This window comes from Dromaius novaehollandiae, chromosome 4, assembly GCF_036370855.1.
Source record: "Dromaius novaehollandiae isolate bDroNov1 chromosome 4, bDroNov1.hap1, whole genome shotgun sequence".
NCBI lineage: Eukaryota > Metazoa > Chordata > Aves > Casuariiformes > Dromaiidae > Dromaius > Dromaius novaehollandiae.
The window spans coordinates 44,463,958-44,488,692 of NC_088101.1; the positions used below are offsets into that span (position 1 = coordinate 44,463,958).

Consider the following 24,735-nt stretch of genomic DNA (forward strand, 5'->3'; position numbering starts at 1 on the left):
TAAGATCTTAGAAAGAACAATATCATCGAAACAATCATCTTCATTAAGATCTGGTTTAGAGGATGAACTGCATCCTCAGCAAGTCAGAAGTAACAGTAAATCGTGGGGAGCAGTTCACACACTGGAGGATATAGCCATGCTTCAGAGAGATCTCAACTGGCTGGAGAAATGGGCTGACAAATCTCATGAAATTCAACAAAGACAAAAGTAAAATCCTGCTAGTGGGACAGAATAACCCCACGTAACAGTCTAGTCTGCAGGCTAAATATCAGAAATAAACTTTGCACAAAAGAACATGCAGGTTCTGGTAGACAAGCTGAGTATAAACTGAATGCTAACCGCATACTAAGCTGCGTTAGCTAGAGTGTAGCAGACAGCAGGTAGAGGAAGTGATTATTCTACTCCACATCTATGAGACTGCATCTCAAGTACTGTACCCAGTTTTTGGTTTCCCAGTATAAGACAGACATTGATACAGCTAAGCACCAACAAGATGGTTAATAGCTGGAGTGCATGATGTATAAAGAGAGGCTGAGAGAACCGGTCTGCTCAGCCTCTAAAAAAGAAGGCTGGGGGGGGTGGATCTTATTGCTATCTTCAACTATTTACTAGGTGGTTACAAAGGGAACAGGGTCAGACTTCTCAGAAATGCACAGCAAAAGGATGAGAGGCAACAGACGTAAATTGCAACACTGGAAATTCAGATTAGGTGTAAAGAAAAAATTCTTCAATTCAAAAAATTCCTGATAAACTGTGGAAAATATTCATAGAAAAACCTTTGAAAATACTCAGAACTCTAGTGGACAAGACTCTGAGCAACTAATGTATCTTCAAAACTGGTCCAGCTCTGAGCAGGCAGTTGGACCAGATCAGCTCCAGAAGTCCCTCTGAACCTAAGTTATTCTATGATTCCAGGATATTTCTTAATATGTATTTCTCAATAAATATCTTAGGCTTCCTATTTTCAAAAAGCATGTCATAATGCTGTGAGGAAGCAGCTACTCATTACACAGATTTGGACTGTCCCAAATTTTCTCTCTCTCTCTTTGTTTTTTTAAACTGGAAAGCATGACTAATTGTATTGGCCAATATCCCAGGAGGGCCACAGATCAGCTATCACAAGCCAAGAATCTTATTATCCCTTCCATCAACATTCACTGAAAAGTGAAAAGAAGGAACAATCTCAAAGGAAGTTGAAGAAAAACTGCAGAGAATGATTAGTTGATACACCATACTTTAAGTTTCTGTGTGGGCATGTGTGAATTCTGACATATTTTAAAAACTTGAAGCATTTTTACTGCTGTGGGTGTTCACAGATGATAAGCTGAGCAACTGTTGTAATATGACAGCCAAACAAATAAAAGTTGCCAGATGCACTGGATTTCTTCTCCTCCCAAGAAGAAAAAGAAGTCAAAGACAAATGACTGAAGAATAAGCCAATAAAGCAAATTAGGTTTTGTGGCTTAGGTGTGGGGTTTGTTATTGTTTTATTGGGGGTGGGGGGATGGTTCGGCGTTTCTTACACTGAGTTCAAGTATAACACACAAACACGTGCCTCCAACTTGAATTCAGTATAAATATACACGTGCTCAGTGAAGTGGCTTAGGTTTTGTTGGTGGTGTTTTGGGGGAGGGGGTGGGTTTTTTTAATATAATTACTGTTGTTTCTGTTGCTGGCACTATCTTTGCTCTTCATGGACAAAAAGCTCACCAAGACCAATATAAGTCTTGCCTGCTGGATACAGAGAGACGAACCATGAACTAAGAACCTAAACTCCCTCAGTGATGACGTCTATTAAGACCCAATTAAAAGATGCTGAGGTATGTTAGTGAAAGTGAATGTGACTGGTGACTTATATTGCACTGTATTACATACAGTATTCGGCTTTCACATTAAGTGGTGAACTGTGATGCCATCAAATTATTTTTTATAGAGGACAGTGGGAGTAGGTCATATTCCTGATTAAGAAATCTAAAATAAGGAAAGTAAGGAAAGGCCACCTTAACAATTAAAATGTTTAAAGAGTTATATAATGCATGCAAAGAAAATTAAAGCTCTCTAGATACTACAGTGCCATCAATCCATATTCTCCCCTCCTTTAGCATTTTCAAAAGGTTAATTTGAGATTATATGTTGATCTAGATTAAACTGTCAAACTGATGCAGCCGATAACAGTTGAATTAGACTTTATCACAATGTTAAAGAACAGAACCGTTAATAAGCTTTTGGGAGTTGCATTTCTTTTGCTTTTCTTGACTCAGACCAGGAGGAGATGGGAAAAGGACAAATGGAAGTTCAGTGCACTAGAAGGGGACAGCACATATGTCACTTGTCACAGCGAAAGCAGAACTCTGCCTGGAAAAGATATATCTTTTGCCTTAGAAAGACACAACGAGAATCTGATGCAACAGTGTGTATTAGCCTGTGGAGGTCAGCTAAGTGACCATGGCTTGTTTTTCTACACAGACCAGAATTCAAATGCCTTCTCAGCCCTCTCAATCTTTTGTCTTTCAAAATAACTCAGAGTTGCTACCTTAAACACACCACCTGTCCCAGCAGTTGCTCATTTTTGAAAAATATACCTATATACTTGATTACTACTTAGTTCTAATAATGCTCATGGAGACTAAAGTTCTTGTCTGTTAAGTAATCCAGTTAAACAATACTGAGGTATATTAGTGAATGGCAACATAACAGATAAGCAAGCATGCTCTTCTATTTCCACTATCCAAATCTGCATTATAAACACTACACATAAAACCCTTCATAAAGAGCTATAACTCAGCAGAAAATTTAGCAGATGCTTCTCTTCTCCCAAAGAAGCCCCTTTCTCCAGCCCCTCCAAATTAACATACGTGCTTTGTGACAATACTCTTAAGATCAAAGAGTTCTTCCTTCCTAAACTGATCTCACTAGTTATCCAAAAACCAAAATTCATGAAGGATTCAAAAACCACACATTCATGAAGGATTATCATTTCTATAATAAATAGCTATATACAATAACAGATAGTCTACAGAGTCACTACCTTAGTATCAGGCTACCTCTCAGAAAGACAAAAACACAGAAAAGCAAGAATATGTACTAGGTATCTATGTACTATAGTCTACAGAGTCACTACCTTAGTATCAGGCTACCTCTCAGAAAGACAAAAACACAGAAAAGCAAGAATATGTACTAGGTATCTATGTACTATGTACTCATTCAAGTAGCTGCATGTGATCCCTTCCCATAAACAATTTTGAGCAAAGCCTACATTTTTAGCATTAAACACCTACTAAAAGCCATGCTCTTTTCTTTTCCCTGCATTTCCTCTTCAAAGAAAAAAATGAAAACAAGTATCTTTCACCTTTTTTCACCTTCTTTCCTGCTTCTCCTAGAAGAAGCTTTGTAACCACCTTTCCAATCTTTCAAAAGATAATCAATTCATCTTTCTCTGGATGAGACACTCCATCACCACAACTTGAAACAGACTCAGCACACGGAAGGATTCATGGGAGAAGTATACTGTTCCTAAACAAAAAGTTTTGTTTCTACAATTTGTTAGTTTTAAGTTTTAAATTAATTTTATGCCAAATCGGGGGGGGGGGGGGCGCACATTGTTGCCATTTTTTTTCTGGGGGGGGGGGGGGGGGGGGGCACGGCAGCTCAAGGTTTCATTCAGCCAAACCAGTTAAAACTCCAAAAAGAGAGGTATAACAGAATGGAGGAACTCCTCTCTGAAGATGAAAAAGAAACAGTAAAGCACAATAGCTGAGTTTCATTCAAAAATATTTCATGTAAAAATGTGAGAATCAGAAGAGTTTTCCTTCAATGGGACTAAACAAAAACAACATTTTCCTTTCTTGTAACAAGTTACAAAAGGAAGTATTTCTAGGCTAGCTCCTAAAATGAGGTAGTAAGCAGCGTACAAAGCTGTGACAAGAGACAGTAAGCGATGAGGAGGCTTCATGACAGGCAACAGCTCCGTATCATGCTATACAGCTAAAAGATGTCTAACAAAGGCTACCGAGCACATTCACTTTGGATAAATGATGAAATCTGAAGACCAGGCCAAGCAACAGTTCTCTTCAGGAATCAGAAACAAGTTTGTCCTGCGGCTCTTATAATTTTGCAAATCAGTAACAGTAAACAAGAGCAGCAATAAGGAGAAAAGAGTTCATCAGATGGTCCTACGCTTAGCTAAAAGACTTGCGTCGTAGTGTTGAACATTGTTTATATATACACTCACATTACTACAGCACTTTTCACCAAGTAGATGCAATGTCTCTAGCTTTTAATTAAGTCTTACATGACAAGAACTCTCTCCATGATAAGCCAGCAATCACAGAAATCCAGACAACTTCATTGTCACGTATCTGTGAGCATCATTACAGAATTAAAGACAGCAGCCAAGTGATGGTGGCAGTACCTTTTCTGCCTAAGGAACTTCAGGAATTTGAAAGGAAATATACTACTCGACATTTTTCAGAAAGAACTAGAAGAGAACAGATCTTTTTACTGGCTCCTTCGCAAATGGCTGCAACAAAGTCAGAATGGAGGCTCCAGTACTAATTTCATTTCATGAAGAAAAATCCAGGATCATCTTATTTCCAGAAACATTCAATCTGCTTCTTTGTAAATAAGAAGTTTCATGCAACCAGAAAAATAAACAGAATTATAATTCTTCATTGGACCCATAATAAAACAGCCACGACATCCTGTTTCAGAGCTCCACATTCCAATACCCGGAATAACTTATCTTACATCTTCTGTGAAAAAGAAGTCACATGAAAATAACCTTTAAAAATGATTCCTACTGAAATATAAAGTACCTTATGCATTCATAATAAAGGAGAAAGAAAACCACTTCATATTATAGACTCTGAAAGCAAGCAAATGCCCAATGAACAAAACACCCCCAGGTATTACACTGTGGATAATACTTTCTTCACTTACTTGGACTATTTTTATTCTCTATTCTTAACAGAAGTTTTTAGCTATCATCATTGAGATGCTGTAAGCACAAGGCAGAAGGGTATAAGATGAGGGGAACAACAGCAGAAAAATCCATAGATATTCCTTATCTGTTGCTACAAACAAAATATCCTTAGACCATCTGTTCCTCTTTAGGTATAAGAGCTTGTAAAACAGATTAGGATATTAAATAGTCATTCCACAGAAAAGTTTCCTGTTGCTAAGAAACAGGCAGGAAAATCATGGTCAGCTGTTATTGCATTGATTCAGGATGACCAAAGTTTTTTGACCTGATTAGACATATTTCATAAGTAAAGAAACTAAAAACCTTAACTCCTCTTCTTCCTTGCCTCAACCTTTCTTTAGAGGGCTGTCTGCAATGCCAGGAACAAAAAGCTCTAATAGAAGGCGGCAACATAGCACCCAAGCTGGCTGTCTCCCCCTACTCCAGAAATTCAGTTAAGACTGTAAAAGAATATAAGAATTCACATAAAATTAGACTTTTTCCTTTTATGCTTTGCTTTGCACAGCTCCTACTTTCGGCTGATAAAACCTGTAGTGCTTATTTGTAAAAACTGCTTTTTGAGCCACTATTAGATCACCACCTTTGGCTACAAGTTTGCACAGGCCAATGGGTGCCAAGAACATTTGCTATAGCCAAGAGGCTGCTGGCCAGAGACTTAGCCACATCTGATTCCATCTCAAAGTGATCAAAGCTTGTTTCCCAGCTGCTGCACTCATGAAGAACTGAAAGAGATCGATACCACAACTGATCTTTTAACTTACCAATGCAGAGATATACAAGTTCAAGTATGAATATACAGTACCATACATACAGAACATTTTGTAATGGTATGTCATGTATTTAAAAGTACCGCACAATGAAAGATTGCGGCCATCAGAAAAGAGAAAAGAAAAAAAAAAAGAGTAAATGGGAATTCTAAGCAGTACATGATGTAACTTGAGAGTCCAAAAGGTCACCTACTACAAGTGAAGCCACTTATTATAACAGTAGTAGCATGGACATATTTATGATAACACAAATGACATCACTAAAGAGAGGAACTTGATAAAGATTGTAAAAGAGAACTTTCTTATGAAAGTAGGAATTTATAAACCTGGGGGAGGATCACTGTTTCTTAAAAGAACCTACCTAATTCAAGTACTTATAATCTTCTCATCAGGTTTACAGATATGAATGTGAAATATGTTGGTAGGGGAAACTGAAGGCTGTTCCCATCTGGTCAGTGGTTTAATTTCAGCATGAAATGAGTGAGCACTATGAAAGTCTAGGGAAGTTTAACAAAATTCTATGGAAGTTCTTAAGAAAAAGGAAGATGATATTTAATTACAAAAATCCCTAAATAATTTGATTTTGCCCACCCACACTCATTCTCTCATAAATTTCATTCACCCTCAGTCTCACACTCATGTACACCGAAGTGCCAAGGTGCGTCTGGCCAGGATCGCCTGTATGCGACAAAGAGCACAAGAGACACCAGTGATCAAAGCCTCATCATGTCTCTGGGGTTCTTCTAGACTGACAACAGCAATCTAGATTTTGGACAAGTCTTTCATACCCTCTAGGAGCCAGCAGGTGTTGTGAGGTAGTTCTTTGCCTCAAAATCCTACTTACCTCAGCCTCCACAAACCTTATGCCAGGTTGCTTCCCACTCTCCCTTTTTCCTTGTTTGGAATATATATTGTCTATAATCTGTTTTCCTGGTGAGCTAAAAAGAAAAGAAATTATATATGTGATACGCTTCCACTGACAAGTCAGCCGCACTATAGTTTCATCAGCATGTAGGTGTTCTGGTCTTGATATAACTAACATTCCTTGATTTTAGGACTGGGAACAGTATCCTGGGAGCAGTGTCCTCAGCACTGCTCTTCATTATCAGTTCAGGCCATACTTTTAAGCCCTCTTCTGCCAATTCTTCTGGTGCTTACACACACATTTCTATTCCTCTGTCACTCATACCAACCCTCACATTTCTGTTACAAATCTCTATAAAGGGTTTTGTAGAGGTGAGTCCAGACATCACACTGACATTCCTAGAAACCTTAGCAGAAAAGCCAAAACCTGATGACTATGAAAAACTAATCTCTTACACCACTCAGCTAGTCTTAAAAAAAATGAGATGCTCAATGGAGCTGGTAGTGGTGTTGCTATGTTCTGTGGATACACAAGAGATTTAGTTTCTAGTTCTGACTATCTGCCCCTTCCCCAAGAACTAAAATCATTTTTAAAAATCACAGGTGTGTTGATTAACTGACAAACAAAGGAGGTTGCCATATTTGCGGAAACTGTAAAATGCAGAATCTACTGGAAACTGTCGGACTTTTAGAAGTCCCATAAAACACTTTCCTTTTCACTAAAAAGTATGAACGATATCAATAAATATTATTTGAAGGCACATTTCACAATCTGACTGTACTGAAGCTATTGAATTAAAGAGTTCTGCCTGTTTACAGATGAAAGATGATCTTATCTTGTTGAAAATATAAAAACAGTACAACAAAGCCTACCTAACACATTTTGGTTTAACAAAGAAGCACAGAACTTTACAGCTAAACTTGCTAAAAACAGTATGTTTGCCAAATGAAAAGTACAAAGAAATAAATGAGACCTTGTGTCTAGCCAGTTACAAATGCTGGCCCCTACGTTCTCACTATCTCCATGACCTGGTACCGGGGCCCGTCCTGCCTACAACGCTCCACAAAGCTGCACACTCTGTGTCTCACCAGCTGTAGCCTTATGGTACTGTCTCTTATTCAGAATTTGAAACACTGCTCTGCAGCCAGCCTCTTGGACATACAGCAGGACATCAGCTGGATTTATTTATTATCCAATGTCATTCAGCAAGTATAGTTTTGTATTACTCAACAAATCTTTACTCTCAGTCTCTCGTTATTGCAATGACACAGGTACCATGAAGGCATGCGTTCAAGAGGCAATTAAATACCAATGCATAGTACCTTTACAGAAAACAGCTGATTATTTTACATTTTATCTCATTTTTCCTCATTCTTTTGCATCCTGTCTTTACAACACTCTTCTCTGTCTTGATTTGGGCCATGAACCCAGAGACAGCTAAGCACGTAGGACTTTCCACAGGGTAGGTAATTTTTTTTTTTCCAACCAAAGCAAAGCTTAACATATTCAGCAACTGCTTATCAACTATACATACTTGCAAAAAACTAGCAAGCTTCACATCTTACAATTTTCTTTTTGAGAATTTGAGTTCTCAGTAAATACAATGAATCTATTATAACAGTATAAAATCTAAAAAGATCAGGAAAGAGGACTTAAAACTGGAGGAGGAAAATCCTCATCTTTTGAGCCAAAATAACTCGAGGGAGATTAAACAGACAATCAACGGAGAAGCAGGGAAGTCACACTGAACATCGATTTCATTCTCAAATCCTCCAGTAAATAAATCAGCACTGATGTCCAGAAAGGTGATCAGACCAGCAGTTCTGATAAAGCTTCTGAAAAAGCTTTAAGTTAACTATTTGTTACTGCACAAGGTATTGTGTCAATCAAATGATTCCCAACTTAACTATAAAACTATTCAGGGCATTCTTGTTACAGAAAATTCCTTAATTGGAAGCTAGCAAGGTTTCCTGGCAGAAACTCTCACAATTGTCAAATGGTTCACTAGCTAAAAAGGCATCTTTTTGTTATTTCAGAGTACTTGCTGCATCTGTCAATTCTGAAATCCTTATAATGTTTGTAGCAGGGCAAAAAAGGAAACCTGAGCTTCAAAAGTCGACTAAAACAGGAGAAAATGGTTTGACTTCTAACATTTGGAATGCTATGCCAAAAGATAGGCAGTAGGTTACTTCTACCTCAACCTCATCGAAAACAGATTTTCCTTGACACTGTAGTAGTGAGCACCATGGCAAAATATTCGCTTCTTCAGCGTCATGAAGTTCACGATAGTGAATACTCAAACTGTGCCCTGCAAGCTGTGTGGAGCTTCTGCCTATTAGTGTCAACCTCAAACCTGACTCAGGCTTTGCCTGTTTGTCTACTGAGGATTCTACAGTCATCCACGGAGAGGAAGAGTATCCATTTATAGCATTAACTGAGATTGGCACATCCCTGCAGAGTGCGATACATCTTCTGTCCACAGGGGTAACTACCAAAATCATCATCATATTTAATAACAAAAGCAAAAAAAAGTGAAAAAATGCTTTCTTGCTTCAGAATGCACACCGTTGATCTAACAGGATAACCTGATCTTCTTTATCTGTGAAAAAGATCAATCCTCTTGGATCCACCTGAGAAGAATGATTTCTCTCGTTTTACAGGAAAACAACCCACACACTATTTTTCACATTCACAAAAGAAATGGCTTGTAATAGTTAGGATTAGAATTTTAAGTCCTCAACTCCTATCCCCCACATCTACCACTTTATAGTTAATTTGTCAAGGGCATATGTTCGGAAATTTAATTCTTTGGGTTCTTTCCAACTCCCTTGCATTACTAGTCTGACTTTGAAGCTCCTCCAGTGTCTTCTCATTGCCTGTCTGAGGAGGTGAACTCAAAGAAATGGATATGCATAGTGTGAAAGCCATCGAAACAGCATTAGCTTATAACTAGACAGATTTCATCTCATTCTATCTGTAATTATGGAGGGCAGGCTATGCCATTGTCAATGACCGAAGAAAGATGAAAACAAGTCTTAAATGCAAGAAAGGAAGTACAGTAACTGTGTCTAACAGGAAACCCCAACCCTTTCAAGATAATATGTTGCATTTAATTGCTATCAGATGTTATACTTGAAAGATAATTAGATATCTATTTCATTAAGACAGAGTCTTACTAGAACTGATACAGCAGAAGTTATTTTGATATGCCTGTCTACTCCTGTATTTCTAAAGTTGGAATAAAAATGCCAGCAGTTAAGACAGTGATATTTCTGGTCATAATAGTAGTTTTCTTCATGTGCTGTTAAATGGACTGTAAGATGATCACCCTAACTCCAATAGCCCAAAACTAAAGGATTACTGCCCACTGTGTTTAGCAATACTAATTTAGCTACAAGACTTAACAGTATCCATAACTTTAAATATGATCACAATCAAGAATACATAACATTTCAGGAAATGGAGTATCACAAAGAGTAAATCAATTAGAATATTCTATCAGGTCTGAAGATGCAAGACTAAAACATACTTTTGGAGTTCATAGGCATATGATAGGCAATGGAAGAAAAAAGTAAAATTGTAAACACCAATACTAAAAATCAACCATATTGTTTTGTCTATCTGCAGATACACAGTGAGTAAATATGCTAGAAGCGTACCAGCTAGGAAAAAAAACAAAAACAAAAACCAATCTTTTCCTGAGACTGGCTCTCTACAGAGCATTGACGACTACTATAAGGAACAAAAACAACCTCAAAGGCTTCACCAGAATCTGCCATGTGGATTAGTTATTTTGCTATCACAAGCAGCTGGAAAGCTTGAAAACACATGAAGAAGCTGTAAATGAAGATTGACAGCTACAGAAAGCATCTTGAGGAGCCCACCAGAGAAAAGCAGCTGGGACAAGTAATAAAGATATTGAAACAGTGCCACTTAAGCTTCCCATACTGCCCACCTCTCTTTGCCACACATTATGTTATTTCCAGTTAAAAGGAACCAGCTAGACACATACGTACACCTATACAGTCACTGACAGACAGATGTCAACAAATGGCATTTCTACAAATCTTTTAAGTTACTTCCTACAGCATGAGGTTGAGTATTTAATATTGGAAAAAGGCTTGCTCATCTTTTCTGTAACTTTGTTTGCTCTGGGTTCTGGAAAGAGAGAGAAAATTGAGGAAAGCAGAGTTTTCTAAGTCCAGAGGCCAAATATTGGAAGCATTTACTCCTCAGTAAATACACATGAGCACGTCCTAAAGGGTTCCAGGATTAAATGAGTCCATGTGTGATTTAAAACACAGTAACATGCCCTACCTGCTATTAAAAAGCCGAGTATCCCTAGTACCTATTAATGCCCTATAACATCAGAACAAGAAGAAAAATATTTGAAGTCCTGCCTGTGGGAAGTTGGGACAAAGAGGCCCAAAGCGCCTCTACAAACGTAGTTTAAATATCTGCATGTCCCACTAACAGCAAGAGACCTCATTTTGGCAACTCACCCAGAATGAGCTATGTGGGCTGATGATACAGGACTGCTACCTTTGCTTACTTTCCTCCTTCAGTTTGGCAGATGCTTCTTCACAGCACACAAAAGACATGTCCACGTGCAAGACAAAAGACATACCCATTTACACAGACAAGTACAAACTGCCACAGGAACAGTGCTAGCTGTGGTTTCACTAGTAGGGCTTGTGGTAACAGAGCTGCTAAAAGTTGGACTCGCGTCCATGTTAACCCACGTTAACACAGCATTATGTTGCTCTTGGACTAAAGGGGAGCTTAGACAGCTCTGCAGAAGAAACTCACATTTAACTAGCTAATAATTATAATGAGGCAAAGATGCCAGAGATGCAACCTTGAATCGCCTACATTGTAAGTGAGCATTCTGGGATGCTGTTCCAAGATGCTTTGCTTTACTGCTTTCTCTTCCTTCTCATTTCCCCTTTCTTCTCCCAGCCCCCACCCTTCTTCCTTTGTCTGGAAGCCTTATGACTTCTAAGGTAAGTTTATTTAAAAGAAAAAAAAGTAAATAAAAATAATTAATGTGGTAAGTTTTCTGGAAGCTCTACCCAGGATGTTTCCTTGGCCGTGAGCAACTACACTGATTTTTTGAAAACAGCATTGCTCTAATTCAGTTGCTAAGCAGGTGGTCTGTTAAATCCTAAAAGTTATGTCTGTTTGTTAAACGTGCAAATATTTCGTTAAACTTCTTGACTTATAAGTATTGCTTAGGACTGTTTTATGCAACTTAGGCTACATTCATTATTTTACCAAGAAAAACAAAAAGATGAATGAAGATTGGAAAAAACAATTTCTTTCATATCAACGAGAAAAAAAAGATTGTGAATTCTAAGTTAAACGTGCCTGTTTTGGGAAAATATATATCTCAATCTCGTACGTTTATAGGGTAGTCAAATAAGCACATATCACCTTGGAGTTTTGTTCTCTTTCTTATAATCTTCTTCAGTTATTTAAAAGAAATACTTTGGGTTTTTTTTTTCTTTTTAAAGAAACACCTACATTACAAATAAAGAGTACAGGACATGCTCTTCCACACCACCTTACCATGGATGAATTTATTCCCATATCAGATTTTGTCATCACAAAATGTTACATTAACCTATGCTGCAAAGCAATAAAGATAAAAAGATAATCTTAACTATGAGCAGCTTTTAGCTGTTATGATATTAGCAGCTGCTTAATTCACATTTCTGTGAAATTGAGGGATTCATTCAGGATAGCTGTTAACTCTTCCAGTTAGTTAAAAACTGACAGAAGTTAGCCAGTTTCTCCCTCAATTTTGCAAGTCATTACCTGTTTTACTTCCTACCATTGCACACCTTCACAAGTGATTTAAATTGTTTTCTCTACAATGTAAGTAACACATAGGCTATTCATTGTACCATGAACAGCATTTTTAATCACTATTTTTCTTTTTGTTTACAACATTCAGGAAGGAAACCTTTTCCTCAGAAAAGTTTAATTATCTTGGTCTTCGATATCTGCTGTATATTTACTTGTTCTCTGGTGAAATCAAAAAACTCTTATTATTAACCCAAAAGGCAAAATTCTCCGTCTTATTAGCTCTTATTCAACAACTCTTATTAGCTGGTCAGCACAGAAGAGTATACTTCATCAGCCTTGCAGCAACAAAGTTTTCTACACTTCAGAAGAACTATTGTAGAGATGGTGAAGCATAAAGTCATAATTTAAACATCCAAAATTAGGCTTCAAATCTTATTTTTCATTTCAGCTTTAGTTGAATAAGACATTTGAAAAAAAGATTATTTTGTTTTCAGATTCCAGTAAAGCATGTACATTCTTCCTGTGTATTTTTAAGTAATGCAGCAAGACCTGTGAAGATACTACAGGAAATTACAGACAACATAATGTTTGCAGTACCATTATGGAACTGCATAGCCAATATAGTATTAATGTATGCAGAACCTTCCAACCTTGTAACAACCATTTCAAGGCAATAAAAGTGAAATTCATACAGCTGCAAAGGCCCTACACAGGCCACAGCACTAAGGAGCAAAGATGAACAGGGAAATGGAGTAGTGTGAAGCTTACTTCATGTTAGTATCTAAGAAAGAAGCTAAGTCTGAGGTTAAATAATTAAAAGTGAGAGCAGAATTCTCCTTCATCAAACTGCTAACAACAGCAGGCATCTATTCTAATTTAATTATGCTTCCTGAATAATACTGAAGGTTACTAAATACACAGACATGTTACCTGGCTCAAAAAGACCCCCACATGCTAACAAGCAGAGATGGTACAGCCTCCGCAGCAGACAAGCACTAGAATTCCTTCAGCTTCAGATGCAAGCATCTAATTCTTCTGCAGATTAGATCTGACTTTCAAGTTTGGCATCCAGAAAAGGAAAGAAATATGCAGCTAAACATCTGCAGAGACTGCCCAGCATCAAACAGGACCCATGTGGGTAGACAAGGCTGTGAGCCAGGGTAACATTCAGCTGCCCGGCTCTGAACACTTCTCCTGCAGTAATCCCCGCCTCATTTACCACAGACAATAAAAAGAGGCTAGAGTTCTACTGACAAGTGTCACTCAGCCTATACTTCCAATTTATTCCCAGAACATCAGAACTTTGTGCGACAGTTCTATGGAAACACAAGGGGGAAAAAAGGTATCGAATCACATGTTGTAATATATACCGACATGCACCAAAGAAACCTGTACGTCGCCTGGAGTCTGCTACAATTTCAGAAGTAGGTAACAGTACCAAAGTGTTATCACCTATGTGATCAAGAATTGGAATCAATGGGACTTTCTGTCCACCCTGCCACCAGACTAGCATTTCCGACTGTACTCCTGCAGCTGGGCCTATCCACCTACCGGCCTTCCTTCACCCTCCCAGACTGCAAAGGCAGTGTGAAGCCAACTCCCCCTTAACAAGCTGTTACCTCTTTTCTTCAGTATCCACATCTGAATCATGTCCAGACAGATCAATTCTTATCTTAATTTGGTTTGTCTGCCCTTTACAGCCTAGACTCTGGATATCATTTCCCCCGCTACAGCTAGACTCCTCAAACTGCAAGCGCTCATCTCTCAGCTCATTCTCTTCCCTACCACCTTCTCTTCCCAGCTTTCGCTTCTCTCTTCCTCTGAAGTGCCTCTCTTTCAGAGTTCTCGGGCACGAGACAGTGTATCTCACTAGGGCTGCTTACACTCTCATCTCCACAGCACAAATGGCTCTCATTTGCAATTTCAGAGAAAGTCCAGCTTTCACCCAGTCACTCACTTTTAGGAAGGTATTAACTAGGGAGGTTTAGGGATGTTTCAGTCTGAGCATCCACAACACAAGAAAAAATTTTTTTCAAGGTTTATTATTTTCCACAAACAGATAAATCTTCTTAGGAATGGGAGAAGCATTTCTTGCACAAATATATATATCTCTCTCTCTATCTCTCTCTCTCTCTATCTCTCTCTCTCTCTATCTATATCTCCATTTTATTTCAAGATCCTGTCATAAAGCATCAGTGCATGTCCCCCTCCACAATCAGTTCTCTAATTTTGCTAAAATGTTCCAAAAATTTCTGCTCAACTGACTAATACATTGCACAGGACGTTTAAAGCCTAGCAAAAGGCATAAGCAACAATGACCAGTGTCTTATACCAGGGAAACTTAACTTTAAAGAGGTTATTAAAGGAAAACATTTATTAATCATTACATCAGTTCCTTCATGGCATTTCAACGCTCTACTTCTACTGAGTAAAACTTCTTTCTAGCATTTTTCTCTCAATTTCAAATTTCCATACGTTGACATTTCAATTGCCTTCCTATGGAAAATTACGTTAACTCCGAACTACTGTCACTTCGCAAGGGAGGCTTACTTCAGGTATTTGGTTGGTTCTGTTTGCAAAGCCTATGTCTGGATCATTATGGGGAGAAAGTGCCACATGTGCTCTTGAACATAGTTAGCTTATACTGCTATTACACTTTCTTGATATTACTGCATTCACTCTGTGAATTTTGTTTTAGGAAGATACTACAAAAAGGAGTTCTTTTGGTTCAATGAATTTAGCTCCTTGCTCTGGCAGGCTTATCTTTATGAAACATTTTTCGTAAGTTTCTTGGACTCTCAGTGCTGTAAGATATGGTTTGGAATGCACTACTTTAATTGGAAGGATGTTTTTAAACCAGATTGTTCCATTGACTAGAAATCCTCTTCTAATTTCTAGACTAAAATTATTCACAGCCAGTTTATGCTCATTTGCTCTCACATCAGCATTATCTTATTCTAAGTAATTCTTTCCTTGTGTTTAGCTCCACATATTCATACAGTAATTATTCATACAGTAATCATTCCTCCTCTCAAATTTCATTTTACTAAAGAAGTCGAGTTTCCAGCCAATGACATGATACACATCAAAAAAAGTTGGGAGTATACATTTTTAAGATCTCAATTGATTTTATTTACAGTTTACCTGTATAAACATCTGTATAAGTACAGCTGAGGCAAATGGGCCTTTGCTCTATCACACTTCCTTAGTCCAGCACAACTTCTTTGATAAACCCACAGTACCTTTTGTCTAATTTCCTTTTACCGTTATGTCTAGAACTATCCTTCCCTTCAAAAGCATTCTAAAAACTTGAATAACATTGAGGTCAAACACCTAATCCTGCATTAATTTCTTCCCCTTTCTTAAATATGTACACTGTTATCTTCACTTCCAGTTTGCTATCCGCTCTGCTTTCTACTGGACCCACATTCAACTTTCACCTTGATTTCCATACCCATACTTCAATGCCTTTGTCTGTAGTTGACAGTCATCACAGACATACCTAAACCTTTACTGTCTACCCCATCCCCACTGCATAGCCATATGACTTTTTCATGACTTTATCCATTTCTTGTAAACATACATGATGAACTTTGTGCTGATCACTCCAATACCCTTTGCAGGGTCTAAGTCAGCTTGATAGCTTCTCTGTGCAGGCACCTGTCTTTACAAAATGTATTCATTAAGTCAAATAAGAAATCTGTATGTAAAGTAGGGATTTCCCAGCCCTTTGGTCCACCTGGCTTCAGTAATCAGCTCAATTTGATGTGTAGAAAATTGTCCTTCTGAAATTAAGAGCTTACTTAAGGTCTCACTTTTATATGTTCTTTACTTTTAATTAAGACTTCATTTATTCCCAGCTCTTTACAATATCATATTTCTCCTCAGACTCATTTTGCTCCTTTTCATTATTCTCCAATTTTCAAAACAACAAAACATTTCAGATACGAACATCCAGTCTTCAAAAGTAGCTTCCTGTCCAGAACTACACCACGCACACAGGAACCAGCAAACCAACAGAAGCACTTCACCTACACCATCGGACTCTCTTCTCACTATCTTATAGACACTGAAAAATCTTTTTATGACGACAAACACCTTTCTCTTTCATGAGTTCAAGTGCATCTTAATGACAACCTTGCAGAATATGCATGTGTTTAAATACAACTTAAAAGTAGTAATTATAGTGGCTACAGCTTTAAAGCTCTTAAAGATGCATAAAGAAATGCTAATACTGACTCTAGGGGAAAAATCTGAACTCTATTCCATTAGTTACAACATTGCCAAAGGTAATCACAAGTATCCCCTCAGTTTGTTTCTTAACTATTAGCAGCAACTTGATTCCTCACTGATGATCAAGTAGTGTCTTAAGATATATTGTAGTTTATTGCTATTGACTAAGCTTGTAATTGAAAAATAATCCCTTCCAAGGTTTTAAAATAAAAATCTAACTTGTTTAGACTCAACAGGTCCTATAACCGATTTTGTATTCCATGGTACAAAGCCAAAAGAGAAAGTGGCAGCAAGCATTTGCCCTAAAGCAATTCAAAATGTCCTTCCTCTATATTATTTAACAAAATATTTACATCACAAGCTTGCTTTTTAAAATATCCATAGAAAATGAACATGAAGATGGTTGCATACAAGTGAAGAAAAGGCTTTCAAAAAGTCAAACACTGTACTACTTAAAATAAGATTTTCTTCTCCCTTTCCATATACTGTAATCATCATTGTTCATTTCACATCTTCATTCTGTTCCTTTTGCACCGTTTTTCCACTTGGATCATTTCACTCACTTCATATCAGTTTATTCGTTACCATAGATACTTCCTCCCCTCCCTTTTTCTTGCACACTACCACCACCTCAGATTTTACTGGTTCATTTTTCTTTACTTTCCTCAGGCCTTCCTCCATTTTCTATAATCTTACAAAGAATGCTATGAAGAGGAAGATGAATGCATCATTTTTTCTTTAAATTTATCCACCCTTTCAGCTGGGATAAAAACTACCCCTTATACATTCTGACATTTCTCTTCTGCTTTTTTCCTGCTTGCCCAAATCCATTCTTTCTAACATCGCCTTTCACTCTTTTTCAATGAGAAACACATGCAATTGAGGCATTCTTCTCCTTACTTAAATAAAGCATGACTATTTTCAAACACTCACTAACTTCACAGGGTTTGTATTACATTTTTGATAGGAGCACAGAATAAAACCAGCAGATAATTACTACAAAACCATTCAAAAGTCAAAAATTCAGAAAAGAGTTTCTCAAAGTGAGAGAAACTGTTCAAGTAACAAACCCACCAAGAAAATACTTCAGGTTTAACTATTTCTTCTCCCCTCCACCTCAGTGTGAGACTTCAGAAGACAGACCATTTTCCACAAACATACTTCTCTGTTACAATTTGAATTCTCAGGCTGCGATCTAGTTTAGGTTGCACACCTTACTAGCTTTAGCATAGCTACATACGTCTGGAAAGTTGAATTAAGTTATTCACAGCAGCAAGAGTTTATCAGAGAGCTGTTATCTCTGTTGAAGCATTGCCCCTCAAACAGACAGTCGTCCTTTTTCTTTCAGCTACACAGAACACCATATCCAACTGGATGTGAAGATCAGTATTTCTGAGAGGTGTTTGGAACTGGAATTAGTTTGGCTTTTTACAGGTATGCCATCTTCCATCCAATACCAAATGTCTTCCGTTAGGACTTCCACTAAACCCAGATATTGATTTTACTTCTAAGTGAAAAAAAAAATGGTATACAGACAAGAAAGCTGCATTTTAAACAGAACTCTACAGGACTGAAAATATTTATCAGATTTATAGAAAAGCATCTATCCCCATGAAAACTCATATCCATCAGTTGAATCCTTAATGACTGTTTAGCCATATGTAGAACCAGCAATGAGAAGGACAATCTGATACTATTATCACATAGAGGAATTTTCTACACTTCACTGAAATTATTACCACCTCCACAAGAACAACTTAGTCAAATCAAATAACCTGTGCTTGGCCACACTTGGCAGGAGGGCTTTAAATGAAAAAGCCCACACCACTGTGATGTGACAGCACACAACTTTAAAAAGGGGTTGGCACTCAGGAGGAACCATGATCTGGTTTCCCTCGAAAGAGGCAGCACAAATCCTTTCAGCCTGAACAGGAGAAGAGGTGAAGCAGCATATTCCCCAACACAGGCTGGGAATATATCTGTGGTCAGATGGATTATGAGTTAAAGACAGATATCTGGTCACACAGCCTGACGCAAGTTTCACATATTGGAACTGCTGAAGCACAACAGGTTTTCCCTTGGGAACCATAATCCTCCCTCTAACAGGGCCCACAAGATGAGGAAAGGATGATTAGATTCAGTTCTGCTTCACTTTCTGCTAACTTTCACCCCACAGCCTAGTCCTGAGTAAGATTTTTTCTTACTCCAGTTGATAGCGTCAAGGTCCTTAAACAACAGAGCAGTAGAGAGCTCACCACAGCTGCCTCTGCACTCAGGCGACCCAAGAAACCCAAGAGCTAGAGTTCACCTCAGTCTTCTGCTATGCAAAAACGTTCTAGCTGGCGATTTCCAGTAGCACACCAGGATTAAATCTGCACTTGGACCAAGATTATTTTCCCAGTCTCCTTTTACCATGGTTATGAAGTCATACAATATCTTACACAGAAGACTCGGGCTCCACCTTAAAACTCTGACCATGTAACACACACATACCCCTGTCCCATCAGAAAACTACTCAAGAAGTTCACTTCTCTATTGGATAGAAATCTTATTCTAGCCCTTACTTTGTTACTACTGATCTCATGCCAATATGTTGTACCAGGCACCAGGCCAATATTTTGGCCAGACATCTATTTATCCTGTCTCATAGTACATCAACTTTACAGTTTAACCAATTTATTAATCAATTTTCCCTCTTGAACCTTTCTTCCAGACTAAAGAAGTCCCTCTCTCCCATAACATCTTCTCACAAGACTGACCTCTATGAGAAATCAAACTAGTAGTATATTATATATGAAGAAATTCTGTACACTTAATTGCTTATTTAGTCTCTTAGGCTATATCAACACCACATTCAAGATGCAATTTGAATTAGCTGGCCAGTCACTGCTATGGTGGCATGCAGCTTCTCAGTTCATGGCTATGATGGCCCGTGTGTCTGAGGCGGCTTGCGTATGCGTGTCTGCTGCAATACGGACACACTCAGGAGTGCCATGTACACAAGTTGTCCCCTGCACATTCTCACTAAAAGTCCTGACCACCTGATGTTGGTGATTAGGTGGATACTGTCACTCTCTTTCCTCAGCTTACCCACTCTAAACCTGTGTAAAGTGACATAAAGCAAGAAGTATAACACAACATAAGGGAACAGTTAACTGTAATGCTTTTATAGACATTAACAAAACGTTCAACAAATGAAAAATCCTTTGAGGATAATGGAAAGCCTCATAGTTGTCACTGCCAGATTTCCTATGTCTTATTTAAAGAACCTAATTTTGGAACTGAGATAAGTAGACACAGAATGGTATTATTCTAAATCACATATAAACCAAACTTCTAGTTTTTAGACTCTAAAACCGAGCTGCTGAACAGATTAAAAGTATTTAAGCAGCTTAATGTTCAGAAGTACTTCATGTCCAAAATTTTCCACTGTATTCCATACTGGACTGTATGTCAACACAATGAAACATTACATGTCCTTTTTGCAGAAATCATGTTTAACTTCTAACATTGTCTCTCTAAAAGTCAATTTGAAGGTACAAATAGAATCAAAGAGACCCACTGACTCCAACCAGCTCCAAGGTGCCTGAATAGACACAGACACAGAGAGTACAATACCACAAGCTACCTCTCTACAGAGCACTCAAAGTTCACCCAAGAAGTCATTACTGGGTAGTAGCTACTGAGCTAAGACTTCACGCAGTGCTTCCGTTCACAGCAATATCCTAGAGCAGACATGCTTCCAGATAATAGAGACAAACAGAAACAGATGAGTCAATTCTGGAACATATTCACATGAAGAAATTTGGCAGCTAATAATCAAAGTTAATAGGAGAAAATTTGGGCAGGTTGGAACTCTTCTTATATTTGAGCTACCAAAAAAGTTTTCCATGCCTTGAATGCCACCCTCCTCACATAAAGACATTAATTTCTTTAGATTACAAAAGTGCTACAAATATAGTTATCATGTAAAATCAAAAACTTTGTTATTCAATATGAACACCATCCAGTCTGAAATCAACTTTATATCCTTTCGTAAATCAACACTGCCAAAACTGTCAGTCTTGCACGATACAGTACGAGACAAAAATATACCCCATCCTACAACCAACAGAATATCACTGTTACAGTACAAGTTTTTCAAAGTACCTTTAATTCCGTTGCATTCTGAGAACCATCCTGCAGAACAAGCTACATGAAGCACGTAAATGCTCTAGACATTTATCCTACATAAAGCAATATTAAATGGTAAAATAAGGATTTTTTTATTGTTTCATACTGTCTACTGTTTAAGAGGTATTCATTCCTCTTTCACACAGAACCTGACAGAACTGCTATAATGCAATATATCTGCCTAGAAAAAAAATCCACTGTTCGACCAATAGTCAATTAATGATGTGGACAAATACTGTCCAGGTGAAAGGCACATCTGTCCTTTTCTTGTGCTGTGATCACTCCATTCACCTCAAAGGAATGGACCTCATTAATCTTGATAATTAATGAGCTTATTCTCATCAAATAACATGCTAAGTTCTTATTAAGTCATTATTTGAACTTGCACCATTATTAGACTATGAAGCTATTTTGCATTTAACTTCACATAAAAAAAATCTTTAGGGAGAAACATTTTGTTAAGTTAATTCATGTAGTTTCATTACCATATATGCCATATGATGCTGAATATACTGGATTAAGGAATGGATAACATATATAGAGAAACTAAGGGAGATTTAAATTGAAAACCTAAAAAACATAAAATAGCAATGCAAGAAGGCAACAGAAATAGAAAACGCATCTGATGGCAACAGGCATGGTGACAGCACTATAAACTAGCATAACTGAAAAAGGAAGGAAGAAGCAAGATTACAGTAGGATACCCACGGCTTGGGAAAAGATAATCAGCATAGGTCATATCAAATCCTAGTTTGACCGATCCAGCAAGACTTCACATGCTATCCACAAACCCCGTGTTCTTCATACTGGAAATGTAGTAGCATGCAGTTAGTGAATTTTGTTCCTAGATCATATGTAAGGTCCCTCAGGAGTGACAAGCTAATAAAGCATTTATTAGATTTTAGAAGACTTAATTTTTACATATAGAGATTTCTAGTATGTGAATTTGCTTCTTCCACAAGAGAAAGGCCAATTGTCTAAAGCACGACAGTTATTCTGAGGATATTAAAAACGGTGTGAATGGCAGCAGTTATGTATACAAATCCCACATCAAATATAAAAATCAAGATGACAGTTTATTCCATTATCTATAGCAACACCATATGAGTTGATATAAGCTGTATTTGACAAACATTAGGGATAATCAGAGTCAGGAAAAATTAATCACATTAATTCCAAATTTAGTTATATGGGCAGCACACCTGAAACTGAGAAGGATTTAAGCACTTTGAACACATATCTAGTCATATAAAATTAACACTTCAGGTTTTGCACAGAAGTTTCTTTTGCGCAGAATTTAGTCACTATTTAAAAAAAAAAAAGTGATTAAATACTCAAACCGTTGAGAGAACTTTCTGTCACAACCTGAAGATTACCACAGCTCTGACTCGGTTAGACCTGGAAGTGGAACAAGCTTCCAGAGCTAAGCTCAGCTGTCAGTCCCAGCTTCAAGTACTACTAGCTTGAACCATCCACACAGCTTAAAAAGGCATTATTCATTTATCACGCTTTTTCCAGAAAACTACTTTTTAATCTTTTAAAGCACCCATAGCTAAATACTGTCACAAGAGATATTAGTGTGAGAAAAACAGTAAACTCTTCCCGCAAAGTTTGTCAAGAGTGCTGTGAAGCATAGTTGGCTTATATTTTATGTAAGTCTAATCAGCATAACAACTCCCTAGGGAATTATCCATTTTCAAGTCTCTCAAGCAACTGAAGAGGGTAAGAAAGTTGTTAAAAATATAGCAGGGTGCCCACGAATGAGTGATACACTAAATTTTCTTTTTAATGTCTAAAGCAAGTAACAATTCTTCAGCAGAATAAAAACTGAGGTATGGACATGAGATGAATAGGGGAAGTAATGATGGTAATACTTAATCATCATGACAACTTTAAATTAGGATGAGTCTTTTAGTCAGGCATCTTAGACATTAGCGCAGTTCTTAGTATTATTAGGAAGCATCATCACTGTATCTCCAAACACATACATGGTTTGCATGTTGGGAAATGCATGGGAATGCTCACAGATGATCCACTGCTACTGTCGTTAGTACATTCCCATTTTCTTCTTCAAATTATGGTTTTCCAATTGAAACCAACACCCTACGAACACCAAATCTGTAACTCTCACCATCATTAGTTTCCTTCCTCATTCTTACAGAAAATGCACATAACACGCGTATTCACACCCCACACACCTAACAGAGACTGGGACAGACCCCCACACAAAAGAGTTTCAAGAGTTTTCTTCTTTGAAGACCTTAAAATTACCTAACACACACACGCACCAAAAAAAAAAAAAAAAAAAAAAAACCCACTGAAAATAACCAAAGTAGCTTTAGCATAGCTTTAATCGGTTTAAACTTGAAGACAGGAACTCTAATTAAAATCTGGGACTCTAGCTGCATGAAAGAGCTAATTAGTTTCCAACTTTTTAATGAAGTACTGTAGCATTGCCCATGCTAAGTGTTCAGTACCGGGAAGGAAATGCTCTGCAGGATAAGCCCATGCTCTCAGGCAGTACACCACTTTGTGTACTTACTTTAATTCACGTAATTCTCATGGTGTGTGTTTTAAGAAAACACACTAAATAATTCTCAGATCCGCAGGTCTCCGCACGCAGATGAGACAACTGATCTTCACAGCGTTTCAAACAGAGGAGAAACACACGGCAATTCATCACCTTTCCGTTCAGACAGTGAGGGCAGTTCTCTGCAGCTGCTGTGCCTCCCCCCTTCCACTCATTCCTGCCCACAGCTTGCAGAAAGAGCAGGAGAGGGAAGGAGAGAGGCGGCTCTGGAAGCCGCGCTGCCCGGGAGCCCACCCCGAGCACGGGGAACACGCAAGACGCGCGCGCTACTTCGCGGCGGAGGACGCGGCGCGCTCGCCCAGCCCGGCGCGGCGGCAGCCCCAGCCCCGGCCCCAGCCCCAGCCCCGGCCCCGCGCCACCCCCGCTTCGCGTCCCCTCTCCGCCCCGCGCGCAGCGACCCCCGCCAACCGGCTGCGGGCACCGCGCGAGCAACGCGGCCGGCGCCCGCGCAGCGCCCCGCCACCCCGCGCGCTCAGCACCCCGGGACCGCCGCCGCCGCGCGGAGGGGCACGCGAAGCCGCCCCAGCCCCGCGGCACGCCCGGCCCGGCACGGCCCGGCCCGGCCCGGCCCGGCACAGCACAGCACGGCGCACCGCCGCGGCCGCAGCCCGCCCCGCCGGGGCGCCCCAACGCTGGGCGGGCGGCAGCAGCAGCCGCCCCTCCACGGGCTGCTTCTCCCGCTCGCCCCCAGCGCCGGTGCGGCCCCCCGCGCCCTCCCGCACTCACCGGCGGCGGCCCGAGCGTCTCAGGGAGCGGCGCGCGGGGGCGGCGGCCGCGGCCCCGGCCGCCTCCCGGTCTCCGCCGCCCGCCCCATGCCGCCGGCCGAGGGGCGCCCGCCCCGCCCCGCCCCGTGACGTCATCCCGCGCCCCCTCCCCCGGCGCACCTGGAGGCGGCGCCGCGCGCTCCGCCCCCTCCCCCCCGCCGCGGGCCGGGGGTCCCCCCGCGCTGCTCGCCCGCACGGCGGCCCCGCGCCCGCCGCTCCCGCACGGGGCTCCTAACGGCGGTGTGGTGGAGGGGCAGGAGTTGTGCGCGAAAGCCCCGGGCGCACAGAGGAGGGGGTGTGCTTCCCTCGCTGCAGGTTTATTGCTCTTCGCGATAAATATACATGTATAAATAAACAAAGAGGACTAGTCTGGCTTCTCCCGCTCCCCCCCCTCCGGAGTGCCGCGCAGGCAGCTCCCAGCTGCTAGTTCAGCAAGAACGGGGGGCGGGGGGAGGCGCCACTCCTTTGTCTAGACTCCAGGTTGTATAGTTCTTCTCATGTCATGTTTGAAAACACGTCTGTAAGTCTGAACGGTTTAGATAGCTCAACAAACC

The 24,735-nt window shown here is 39.6% G+C and overlaps 1 protein-coding gene across 8 annotated transcripts in view; it reads right to left on the reverse strand.

Annotated features, from left to right (window-relative positions):
* Positions 1-24,267, reverse strand: part of MARCHF1 (membrane associated ring-CH-type finger 1) — a 247,853-nt gene extending 223,586 nt beyond the window's left edge. For 3 of the 8 annotated variants that reach the window (XM_064510922.1, XM_064510926.1, XM_064510920.1), the window contains exons 1-2: positions 24,144-24,267; positions 6,593-6,686 (exon numbers count right to left, since the gene is read on the reverse strand). The gene's annotated coding sequence lies outside the window, so the exon portion shown is untranslated. Of the gene's footprint in view, positions 1-6,592; positions 6,687-23,369; positions 23,589-24,143 lie in introns of those variants that run through there. The other 5 variants (XM_064510927.1, XM_064510923.1, XM_064510921.1 and 2 more) reach the window with 4 other exon arrangements.
* Positions 24,268-24,735: the final 468 nt, after the last annotated feature.